The following is a 12103-nucleotide window of genomic DNA, read 5'->3' on the forward strand; positions in this document are numbered from 1 at the left end:
AGTGGAGGCTCAGAGTCTTAACCACTGGACTGCCAGGGAATGGTTTTAAGTCCTCCCTGCCACCCCCCGCCCCCCACTTCATTTTCTTAAGCATCATTGAATCTGCCCTGTTCTTCCACTGGGCACTGAGAGGGCATCTCCACAGCCTCTTACTATGCACACCTTGTTGAATCTAAGATCTGAGAGGCCTGGAATTCTTAATTTTGTTCTCATCTCTATTTCTATCCCTGGTGACCCATGGCCAGACCTCTAATTTGTAACTCTGGGTTTACCTGTTTGGAAAGTGGGTTGAATAATTAATGCCTCCTTCACCAGGGTGTTGAAGTTTAATTACTGTTTGCAACATTGCTCAAGATGTCGAGATGAAAGGCATTTTTAAAAGTCCATGTTATTGGCATTAGTAATAAAGCTGAGGAATTTGTTTGTGAGTTTTCAAGGTTGTCATAACTGGGAAAAGGAGGGGGTGGGGAAGGTTGATTTTATGTGGAAAAACCTTGCCCAAAAAACAGCCACAGATCCTTGTTGGTATAAATAGCAAGAACATCCTGTACCTCAAAGGGCTTTGCAAATTTCACATTCTTCCATGCCCCTAAAAAGACAGAACCCACACTTCCAAAACTGAAAACAAAGAGTTACCTGGGGTTTTAAGGCGGGATATTCAGAAGCCAGTTTTTCTATTCTCTGTACTCTTCACAATTTATAAGAAGAGTGCAGTTAAAGAACAGGGTTCTTCATTTTTACCCTCAATTTTTCACTTTTCATTTTGCATTCTGATCACATTTCTACCGACATAGCCGTTAACAAGGATTTTTAGAAGCCTGCTATTTTTGTGAGCACTTTATAAGGGGAGGTTAGGAGAAAATAAAAGTTAAAACTCAGCCCGTGCCCTCAGAACATTTACCGTCAAGCCAGAAGATAAATATGAGCAAGTGGCCTATATTTAGAATTTATTTCATGGTGCCCTGTTATTAATAATAACTGCCCCCTTTGGAGCGGCCCAAGCCCTTTGAAATGTATTACTTCATTTGATCCACCGACAGGGCTGGAATTACAAGCTCTGATTTGAGGGGGAGGAACCTCAGACCCAAGTGACGTTTCTAAGGCCATGCGGCATGCAAGTGATGGTATTGGGACTGAGACTCAGTCTTGGGAAGTGGAATGGTCTCAGGGAATCTAGTGGAAGGATCTCGTGTTCCTTCCACTGTAGTACTGCCATGCCCAGAAGCTATTCAAAGGAAAGATCTAGCCTTTTGTCCCAGGTTGAAGGTCAGACTAAGTCAAAGACCAGTGCCACGTGGCATCTAATCAAAGAGGACTTGTGCAGAGGTTGAGGGTGTGGGTCTTGGACTCAGAGGCTCTGATTTTGCTCCTGGCTCTTAATCACTATACGTGTGAGTGAAAGTTGGTCAGCTGTGTCCAACTCTTCTTGACCCCATGAACTATACAGTCCATGTAATTCTCCAGGCCAAAATACTGGAGTGGGTTGTCTATCCCTTCTCCAGTGGATCTTTCCAACTCAGGAATCAAACTGGGGTCTCCTGCATTGCAGGTGGATTCTTTACCAGCTGAGTTACCAGGGAAGCCTAATCACCATATAGATTGAGGCAAATAACTTGACTTTGATAAACCTCAGTTTCCTCATCTAATAAATGAAGATATGGTAACAGTGTTTCTGACTTCATCAGGTTCTTTTTTTTTTTTTAACTATTTATTTATTTGCCTTCTTAGTTGTGGCAGGCAAGTTCTTTTAGTTGTAGCATGTGAAATCTAGTTTCCTGACCAGGGATCAAATCTGGGCACCCTACATTGGGAGTGCAGAGTCTTAGCCACTGGCTCACCAGGGAAGGTTCTATTAAAAGAGATCATCTATGGAGAGCACTTAGCCCAGTACCTGACATACAGGCCCTGCTAAAGGTTATCTGGTAGGCAAATGAAAGCTAAATGCACCATTACCCCTCAAAAGAACCATCTTGGGCCAAGAACTCAAAGGAATTAAAAAAAAAACAAACCCACCACATTTATTTTGAGATAATTGCAGATTCACATGCAGTTGTAAGAAATGGCCCCTTGTCTTTTGCCAATTTTCCCTATATAATTATAGTGCCATATCTCAACCAGGAAATCAACATTGATATAGTCCACCCACTTATCTGAATTTCATGTTTTACATGCATTCGTGTGTGTGTGTGTCAGTTCAGTTCAGTTCAGTTGCTCAGTCGTGTCCGACTCTTTGCGACTCCGTGAATTGCAGCATGCCAGGCCTACCTGTTCATCACCAACTCCCAGAGTTTACCCAAACTCACGTCCATCGAGTCAGTGATGCCATCCAGCCATCTCTTCCTCTGTCGTCCCCTTTTCCTCCTGTCCCCAATCCCTCCCAGCATCAAAGCCTTTTCCAATGAGTCAGCCCTTCGCATGAGGTGGCCAAAGTACTGGAGTTTCAGCGTTAGCATCATTCCTTCCAAAGAACACCCAGGGCTGATCTCCTTCAGAATGGACTGGTTGGATCTCCTTGCAGTCCAAGGGACTCTCAAGAGTCTTCTCCAGCACCACAGTTCAAAAGCATCAGTTCTTCAGCGCTCAGCTTTCTTTATAGTCCAACTCTCACATCCATACATGACTATCCATACATAGCCTTGACTAGACGGATCTTTGTTGGCAAAGTAACGTCTCTGCTTTTTAATATGCTGTCTAGGTTGGTCATAACTTTCCTTCCAAGGAGTAAGCGTCTGTGTAGATTTGTTTGATTACCATTACCGTCAAGATATAGAAGAGTGGAACTTGGTGGTATAGTGGCTACGATTCTGTGCTCCCAAAGCAGGAGGCCAGGGTTTGATCCCTGCTCAGGGAACTAGATCCTGCATGGCACAAAGAAGATCAAAGATTCTCAACTAAAGATCCTGCTTGCTACAATCATGACCCAGTGCAGCCAAATAAATAAATAAAATAAATATTAAAAACATTTTCTTAAATAATTTTTTGTTTCCCTAACCCCTGCCAACCACTAATGTATTCTCCATTTCTAGAATTTTGTTACTGCAAGAATATATATATAAATATATATATACATATATATATATATGTAAGTAAGTAGCCTTTTAAGGTTGGCTTTTTTCACCCAGCATTATTCCCTTGACATCCCATGAAGTTGTTGCAGGTGTCAATAGCTCCTCCCTTTTTTTATTACTAAATAGTATTCCATGGTATGGATATGCCAAAGTTTGTTTTACATTCAGCCGCTGAAGGACACTTGGCTTGTTTCCAGTTTGGATCTACTGTGAATAAAGCTGTTATGGACAATCAAGTAGAGGTTTTTGTGTGAACATAAGTTTTCAGTTCTCTACAATAAATGCCCAAGAACACATCTGCGGGGTATTGGTAAGTGTACACATGGTTTTGTAAGAAATTGCCATACTTTTTTCCCAGAGTGACTATGATTTTACACTCCCACCAGCAGTGTGTAAGTGATACAGTCCCTCTGCTTCCTCACCACCCCTTGGTGTTATTGTTATTTTTTATTTTAGCCATTCTGGTGGGTTTATCGTTATACCTTATATGGTTTCAATTTGCATTTCCGTAATGACTAACAATGTTGGACATCTTTTCACGTGCTTATTTGCCATCTGTGTACTCTCTTCAGTGAAGTGTCTGTTCATGTCCTTAGCCCATTTTCTAATTGAAGTATTTGATTTTTGCTGCTGAGTTGTTGGGTTTTTTTTTTGCCGTGCCATGTGGCATGTGGGATCTTAGTTCCTGGACCGGGAAGTAACCAGAGCCCCTGCAGTGAGACCACAGAGTCTTAAGCGCTGGACCACCAGAGAAGTCCCAGCGTCTTTCACAGAGTCTAAGGTTTTAGTTCTGAGGTGGTCCAACTTATCAGCTTTTCATATCATGCATGGTGTGTCATGATGCTTGGGGTGTCAAGTCTAAAAAACATTTTGCCTAACCCTAGATCTCTTTTTTTTTTTTGTAAAAATTTTATGGTCTTGTATGTTATATTTAAATCCTTGATCAATTTTGAGTTAATTTTTATATATGGTGTATGGCTTAGGTCAATGTTCTTTTTTTTTGTCTATGGATGCCCAATTGCTCCAGCAACATTTGTTTCAAAGACTATGTTTCTCCTACTGAATTGCTTTTATACCTCTGGTAAGAATCAGTTGGGTGTATCTGATGGATCTGTTTCTGAGCCAAGAACCCAAAACAATTTTTAAAATATTTATGTATTTATTTGGCTGTGCCAGGTCTTCCATCTTTGTCATACTATGTGGGATCTTATTTAGCTGTGGCATGTGGGATCTAGTTCCCTGAATCAGGGATCAAACCCAGGTCCCCTGCAACGGGAGTGTGGAATCTTAGCCACTGGCCCAACAGGGAAGTCCCTCCATCAATACATTTAAAAGGGTTGGTCAAAGAAAGGAAAAAAGATAAAAGGAGAGAATATACCACAGAGATGTATGTGGTTTACAGAGCCTAAGATATTTTCAATCTGGTCCTTTTCAGAAAAAGTTTGCTGGCTCCTGTTGTAGAGGATAAAATTGAGGCTCAAAGAAGGGGAGGACGTCATATACTTGAGGTCACACAACAAGGAAATGGTCGAGCTATCCATCCATTCATCCATCCAAAATGTAGAGATTGGACTTCCTTATATGTGAGGACAAAACACTACACGAGCATGAGATAGTTAATGCAGTGTTTCCCATAGAGAATTCCAGGGCACCTAGCTCCCAGAAACAGGGAAACATGTCCTCAGCTCAAAAGAGTTCTGGAAACTCTGAAAACTCCATAATAATCTCTTCTTAAAAGACCACTATGTATATCAGCATATCAAGGCCCTGAAAAGTTCTGCAGTAAAGAAAATGACCTGGCTACCTTTGTTGAACTCAGCATGTCCCAAGTTTATTCAGTTGAGAAACTTTGGTTTTGTTCCGTTTACTTTGATGATAGCTACATAATACCATTTCTCAGAAACACTTGGGAAATTCAGAAGCTAAAGGCCAATCATTTGAGGTTGACAGCTGACCTGGACACAGTAAGTCACCCAGCCTCATTGGTGGAAAGCAAAGATTCATTCTAGCTGCACCTCTGATCTTCTGTTTTCTGCCTTTAGAATCACATTTCCCAGAGAGGTGTTCGCTGGCAATTTTCCATGCTGTTGGACTAGGGGTGCAGGGTGATTTTTTTTTCTCTCTGATTGGTTATAAGTCTGTAATTTCCCTGTAAGACCAAGACCCCCAGATCACACCGGCTGGCCTTTTATGCCGTGTATGCCCTGATGAAGAAGGATGGAGTGGGTCATGTCTTGGAAGACTCAACCTTAAAAAGTCAAGAATGTAGGGCTCGGAGAGACAGATGGCATACATCCAATGAAAGGGTTTGTGAGCATCCAGAGACTTGTTGGAACAGGGTTGATTATTTCCTAGAGGTGCTGATGAAGGAATTTGTAATGTCAAAAGAATTCAACCATTAAGGAATCTAGTCTGCAATCTGTTATTAACACAACATGAAGTCATAGAGCTTCGGCATGATTTTAATCTTAAAAGGGTAAGCCTGCCACACAGAAAGATGCCCAAATAAACCTATACTTGCTCCAGTCGGGTGGTTCAGCGAACAGGTTGGCCCTCTTTTGCCTCTGGGTCTTTGTATGTGCTGTTCCCTGTTCCCGAGCCATCCTTTCTCTTGACTTTCACCCAATTAATTCCTTCCTTTCTTTCCAGTCTCTGTATCAGTGTTACCTGGACTCCCATAAGAGCGGGGTGGGTTCTCTACTTAACTGCTACTGTAAATCCTGTATCTTCTCCATCAGAGTACTTATTTGCATTCTGTTGACTTTGTTGTGTCAATCAGACTATATAAGTCCCTGGAGAGCAGGGACTGGTTTTGTCTTGTTCAGTGTTGCATCTGCAGAGCTTGGCATCATGCTAGACAAAGGGGGTACTCAACAAGCATTGCTAACAAACAAGAAGATCCGCTGTGAGGACTTCCCTGGTGGTCCGGTGGTGAGACTGTGCTTCCAACATAAGGAGCACAGGTTCGGTCCCTGCTTGGGGAACTAAAATCCTGCATGCCATGAGAGCCGCCAAAGTAAAAAAAAAAAAGATTGAATGTGTATACTTTTTGCTTCTCAGACACATTGGATAAACTGAGGCAGCTTGGCAGACTCTTTAGCAAGTCTGGGAATGGAACTGAGATTTTTTGACACTGGGTGAGAGATTCTTTTTCATACCCTTAGACCACTTCTTAAATGACTTAATTCCTTTCCAGCAGAGCTTTTGCAGCCTTATTCTCGTCTTTCTTGTCATCACCTTGGAGGCGAAGACTGTTTCGGAGAATTATTTTATAACAGATGAGATCTCGGGGCAGAGGAAAATTTATCTAACTCTCAGGGGTAGGAGAAATGTGTGTCTTTTGGACCTTGAATTTAAATGAGCCAGCAAATCCCTGCTAATTCTCTTCCCTTGCTGGGTCCCGTCTGCTTCATTCTCAACAAAGGAGAAACCCAGCCTGTGTCACCCATGATTTATGCGCTGCTGTTTGCTCTCTTCCCCTAGAACATTAAACACCCTGAGCAGAGGGGGAAGAAGAGGTAATCTCAGGATGCCTGGCTGTCAAAGAATGTTTAGGGGCAGGCTCTCTGCTCTGGTGGGAAGTGGGAGGAGGCTGAAATGTTAGGGATAAAAGAAAAGACCAATGGGGCTTTTACATAAAAGGAACAAGGGAGTCTCTGTTTGCTCCAACCTTTGCGAAAACCATTGGCCTCTGAGCTGAGAGACCTGGGTACTTGATTTACTTGTTTACCAAGTGCCTTTGGGGAAGACTTGCCTCTCCCTGGGTCTCAGTTTCCCCAGCTGGCAAAGGAAGGCCTGCCTAGCTTGAGCTCCCACAGCCTCAGGAAGCTGGGGCGAGCTGATGTTTGTTGCGTGGAGAGAGGCGTACGGGCAGCTCCGTGGTTAACCACATGGACCCCTGCTCCCCCTCTCTCTGGCTCTGTGGCTCTGGGCAAGCTCCTCAACTCTCAGAGCCTCATGTGCGTGATGGGGTTGATCTCCTGACGCTTCCTCGTTGGGTTGCTGACAGCTAGAGCTCCCCGCAGGACTGACAGGGAGCCAGCATTTAATAAGGGTCAGCTATTGGGACTGTTGCTCCTGAGATGGTCCCTGGCCGTGGTCAGAGTGTCCCTCCACCTGAGTTCCCTGCTTGGGGCCTGTGGCTGGTGGGGGCAGGGCCTCCCTGGCAGCACTTGGAAACTCTGGGCAGAAGGGAGGAGGAGCTATTTTCAGTGGATTCTGGTTCTATTTGTGGCTTTGAGTTGGCCCAAGCTGCGGGGAAGCTTTGGGCAGAGCAAGCCGGGCACTGAGGGAGGTGTGTCATCTTACAGCTGAGATGGTAGGGAGAGGAGGAGGGATGAAGAGGAGACAGAGGGAAGGTGCCCCTCCTCTCCTATGGTTCCCTCCCCAACGCCCCCTTCTATCTTCTCCTTGCCAGTTTCATCTTCTCCTTGCCAATTTCACCTTCTCTGCCTTCCCTGGGGGGAATTTAGAAGGGGCAATTGGCCTTTCTTTTCAAGGTGGATTTAGTTAGTAACACGGAGCAATCCATCAATCTGGTTAACACAGTGTTCCTCAGCAGCCGCATTGATTTTCTTAGGCTGAAGTGGGATTCACATCCCCAGCAGAATTGTGCGGTATTTATTAAAACCTAAGTGGTGTCTATGCTACCAAACATCTAAATCATTCATCAGAGTGTAGAGAAAGCACTCTCATTTCCCCATTGGACCCTGGGGCATTACCTGTTGACACCACTTCCCACTCTCCTCCCAGCAGGCTTTTTAACCTCTCTGGGCCTCAGTCCCCTCATTTGTGAAATTAATGGGGTGGGGGAGCACAGGAGGGGCTTGGCAGGGAGACTTGGAGCTCTTGAATCCTTTCCAGCTGTACTTCTGTGATTCTCTGAAGCCATAATTAAACAAGGAGAAGCTGAATCCTTTAATCAGAGGATGGTTGGTAGGACTGGGAGGCTCCACAGAGAGGATGACATGCTACTCTGTCATTTTCTGGATGAGAAAACTGAGGCCCTGAGGGTGGGGTCAGGTCAGACAGTGAGTCAGTGGCTCAGCTGGGTCAGGAATCCAGGCCTCTGACTTCCTGTTGCAGCAGGCCTTCCCAGCACTGCACTGCTGGGAGGAGGACTGGAAGCACATCAATGCACCTGCTCATTTATTTAACTCCCACCATAATCCATTTTCCATATGACATCACCCACATGGTAAGGTATGGTGGCAGGTCTGCCCTCGTTAAAAACTGTATCACTATTTCAGTGTTTCCCAACTACCAGTCATTTGAGTGCTATCCTCATGAATTTTTTTACATCATCAGATTTGATTAATATATATGTTGCATTTTTCTTTCTCTTTTTCCTTCAATATTTGTTTATTTGGCTGTGCCAGGTCTTCCCTCACTGGCTCAGAAGTTGAGGCCTGAGGGCTAAGTTGCCTCTTGTGGCATGTGAGACCCGATTTCCCTGACCAGGGACTGAACCTGAGTCCCTTGCATTGCAAGGTAGATTCTTATCCACAGGACCACCAGGAATGTCCCTACATTTTTCTTTAAATCAGTTCCTCACTTTACATAAATAAACTTAGCCTCATCCTAAGCAAAGATACCTGTTATACTGAGTTTGATCTGCTATGTTTTCCCACATATATATTGAACATAACTATTTAAGTTAAAAAATTCATGTACCGACTAAAGATGTCTTTGCAGTTGAGAAATTCCAATGAAAATGGCAGTGATTCTCAACCTTGTTGGTTTCCTTAAAAATTATTGAGGACCCTGGGACTTCCCTGGTGGTCCAGTGGCTAAGACTCTGTGCCCCCAATGCAGGGGCCCCGGGTTTGACCCCTGGTCTAGGGAGCTAGATCCCATATGTAGCAACTACAGATTGAGCATTCTGTGTGCCACAGCTAAGACCTGGCACAGCCAAATAAATAAATAATATTAAAAAATTATTGAGGACCTTGAATAGCTTTAGTTATGGTTATGTCAATTGATATTTACCTTGTTAAGAATTAAAACTGACAAGATATTAAATTACTTGTCATTTATTAAAAGATACATGATTTAAAATAGTATTAAAAACCCAAGACATGGTAATATAAATTACACATTTTCATTAAAAACTACTCTGTGTTCCAGAATGAAAAATTTAGTGAGGAGAATGGCATTGCTTTACACATTTGCAGGTCTTATTAAGGTTTGACTTAAGAGAGGAATTCTATATTCTCCTATCTGCTTCTGCATTCAGTCTATGTCAGTTTGTTTTTGTTGAAATACATGAAGACTGTCCCGTCTCATAGAGTTCAGACAGTTGTGGATATTCTTTTTTTGATACTACACTAAAACTTGAGGTAGTTTCTTAAAGTTTGGTTGCATAAATTCATTTGAATGAAACTTTTATACTCAGTCACACTAAACTCTATTGGTTTGTCCTGTACTTTGAATAGATCTTTTATTCATGCATGATTGGGTAACATTATGCATTGGTCATTTGGAAAATATTGGTTCACTGGGTTATGCAGCTCTTCCAAGTGTAGGCATAGTTTATTATGCAATATCAAAAGTTCACTTTTGTTAATATTACTACCCATCTAAGCAGAAAAGACATTAGGACATCAAGTACATGGTGGGACTTTGAAGTTTTCCAAAATTCCAAGGAAGCTCCAGTTTTATCACTGACAACAAATATCATCAACTATTTTACTTAACGGGACAAACCCATTTCAGACATTTTTGAGAAAATGTTTGCCAAATATCCAAGTCTGAATAACTGTATTTCGCATGTTTGGCCATTCCTTTCACATAAAGTGAAAGTCACTCAGTTGTGTCTGACTCTTTGTGACCCCATGGACTATATAGTCCACAGAATTCTCCAGGCCAGAATACTGGAGTGGGTAGCCATTCCCTTCTCCAGGAGATCGTCCCAACCCAGGGATTGAATCCAGGTCTCCTGCATTGCAGGCAGATTCTTTACCAGCTGAGCCATCAGGGAAGCACAAGAATACCGGAGTGGGTAGCCTATCCCTTCTCCAGTGGCTCTTCCCAACCCAGGAATCAAACCGTGGTCTCCTGCATTGCAGGTGGATTCTTTACCAACTGAACTACTAGGGAAGCCAGCCTTTCTCATAAAGTAAAAGTAATTTGCTTTTTAAAAAAATCTTTCTTTTTCCCCCTAACAAAGGCTAGATCAGTGCAACTCATTGCAGAAGTGCTTTCCATTGAGACAACCATCCTACTTCTGCACCTAGCAAAAGTGCTTTATGTGTGGGAATTAACAGCTTAAGTGATATGGAGTTCCATTCTGGAGTGATGTAAAGTGTTTCAGAACTGAATAGTGGTGGCAGCTGCACAATATTGTGAATGTACTAAATGCCACTAAACTGTTCACTTTAAAATGTTTTTTACGTTACATGAATTTCACCTCAAAAAGAAAGTGAAAAAAGGTGCTTTGTGCATAATTTTTATTCATCATAATGTTAAAAAGACTTGTAGTCAAAGGTCTAGAGTTAATAATATTGACGTTTTGTTTTTGTGCTTTTTTTAACTGCTTTGTCAAGGACATTCTTGAAATCGGTATTTTGTTTACTATCAGTGTTTACAGTTCACCACCAGTACATTCATGAACAATATGATGGCAACCAGTATAAATGGTGTCACTATCTTAAATTGTGCCAGCAATTTTACCACCTCTGCTTTTGCACCATCAGTGCATATGTCAACATGGTATAAAAGGTAAATGAGTTCTTAGCTTTATTATGAAAACAGTTTTAACCCATCTGGGTCCCTGAACAAGTTTCAGGGCTCCTGAGAACCCATGGACCACACTTGGAGAACCACTGATCTATGCTGAATTAGAGTTGAGCTGAGAATCCCAGGGATGGGGGAGCCTGGTGGGCTGCCGTCTATGGGGTCACACAGAGTCGGACATGACTGAAGTGACTTTTAGCAGCAGCAGCAGCAATAGCTGGGTATGGAAGCCAATGAGATGCTGAAGGGTTACTGAGAGTTTGGGGATAATCTTCTCAAAGCGCTCACTGAAGGGGAAGTGACTTTCATCATTAAGCAGCAGGACCTAGCGTTGGGAAGGCTACATTTTAGGGGGTTGAGGGATTTCTGCTTTCCAGGGACCCTGTGTGACCCCAGGAAGCCTCCATCAATCAATCTTTCCATCTGTTCTTAGACTACTTCAAAGAGTCACTGAGCAGCTGGAAGAACATTTTCAGCTTTAAAGATAGCAGCGGGGAAAAGAGGCTGAAAGGGTAGCAGGAGGAGGGGAGGAAGGTCAGGTGGGGTAGCAGGGGCCTCACATGGGAAATAGGGCAGTGAAAAGCTGTAACTGAGCCTGGATCGACTTTCTCTTTTCTTGAATTAACCTCACAAAGTATTGTCAGCTGAAGCCCACAATAAATCCCACCCATTTGTTTGGCTTTTCATAAGTTACAAAGTTTTCAACGTTATTACTTTAAAGAATCCTTACACACCAAGTGAGGTGAGCAAAATGATGATTGTGATCCCATGGAGCTGATGAGAAAACCGAGGCAAAGAAAAAGGAAGCTAGAAACAAGCATACAGAAGCACCAAGATTCAAATGTGAGTCCTTAGACTCAGAGCAGCTTCCTTTCTATTGTTTCTTCATAGGCTCTGCTCCTTGAAGTGTTTTTTCAAGGCCACACAGCAGTTTTCTCTTTTTCATTTGGAGACAATTTACTGAGGTCTGCTGCCTTAACAGTAAGAAGGTGGGTGGTAGTGGAAATAAGGTGAAGAATGGAGTTTAAAAGCACACTCTAGAATCAAATTGTCAGAGTTCAAATCCTGATTTATACCTCCTCATGTGTTTCAGAAAAGCATCTATTTCTGCTTTATTGACTATGCCAAAGCCTTTGACTGTGTGGATCACAATAAACTGTGGAAAATTCTGAAAGAGATGGGAATACCAGGCCACCCGATCTGCCTCTTGAGAAATATGTATGCAGGTCAGGAAGCAACAGTTAGAACTGGACATGGAACAACAGACTGGTTCCAAATAGGAAAAGGAGTACGTCAAGGCT

Source organism: Bison bison, unplaced genomic scaffold, assembly GCF_000754665.1.
Source record: "Bison bison bison isolate TAMUID 2011002044 unplaced genomic scaffold, Bison_UMD1.0 scf7180017864495, whole genome shotgun sequence".
Taxonomy (NCBI): Eukaryota; Metazoa; Chordata; class Mammalia; order Artiodactyla; family Bovidae; genus Bison; species Bison bison.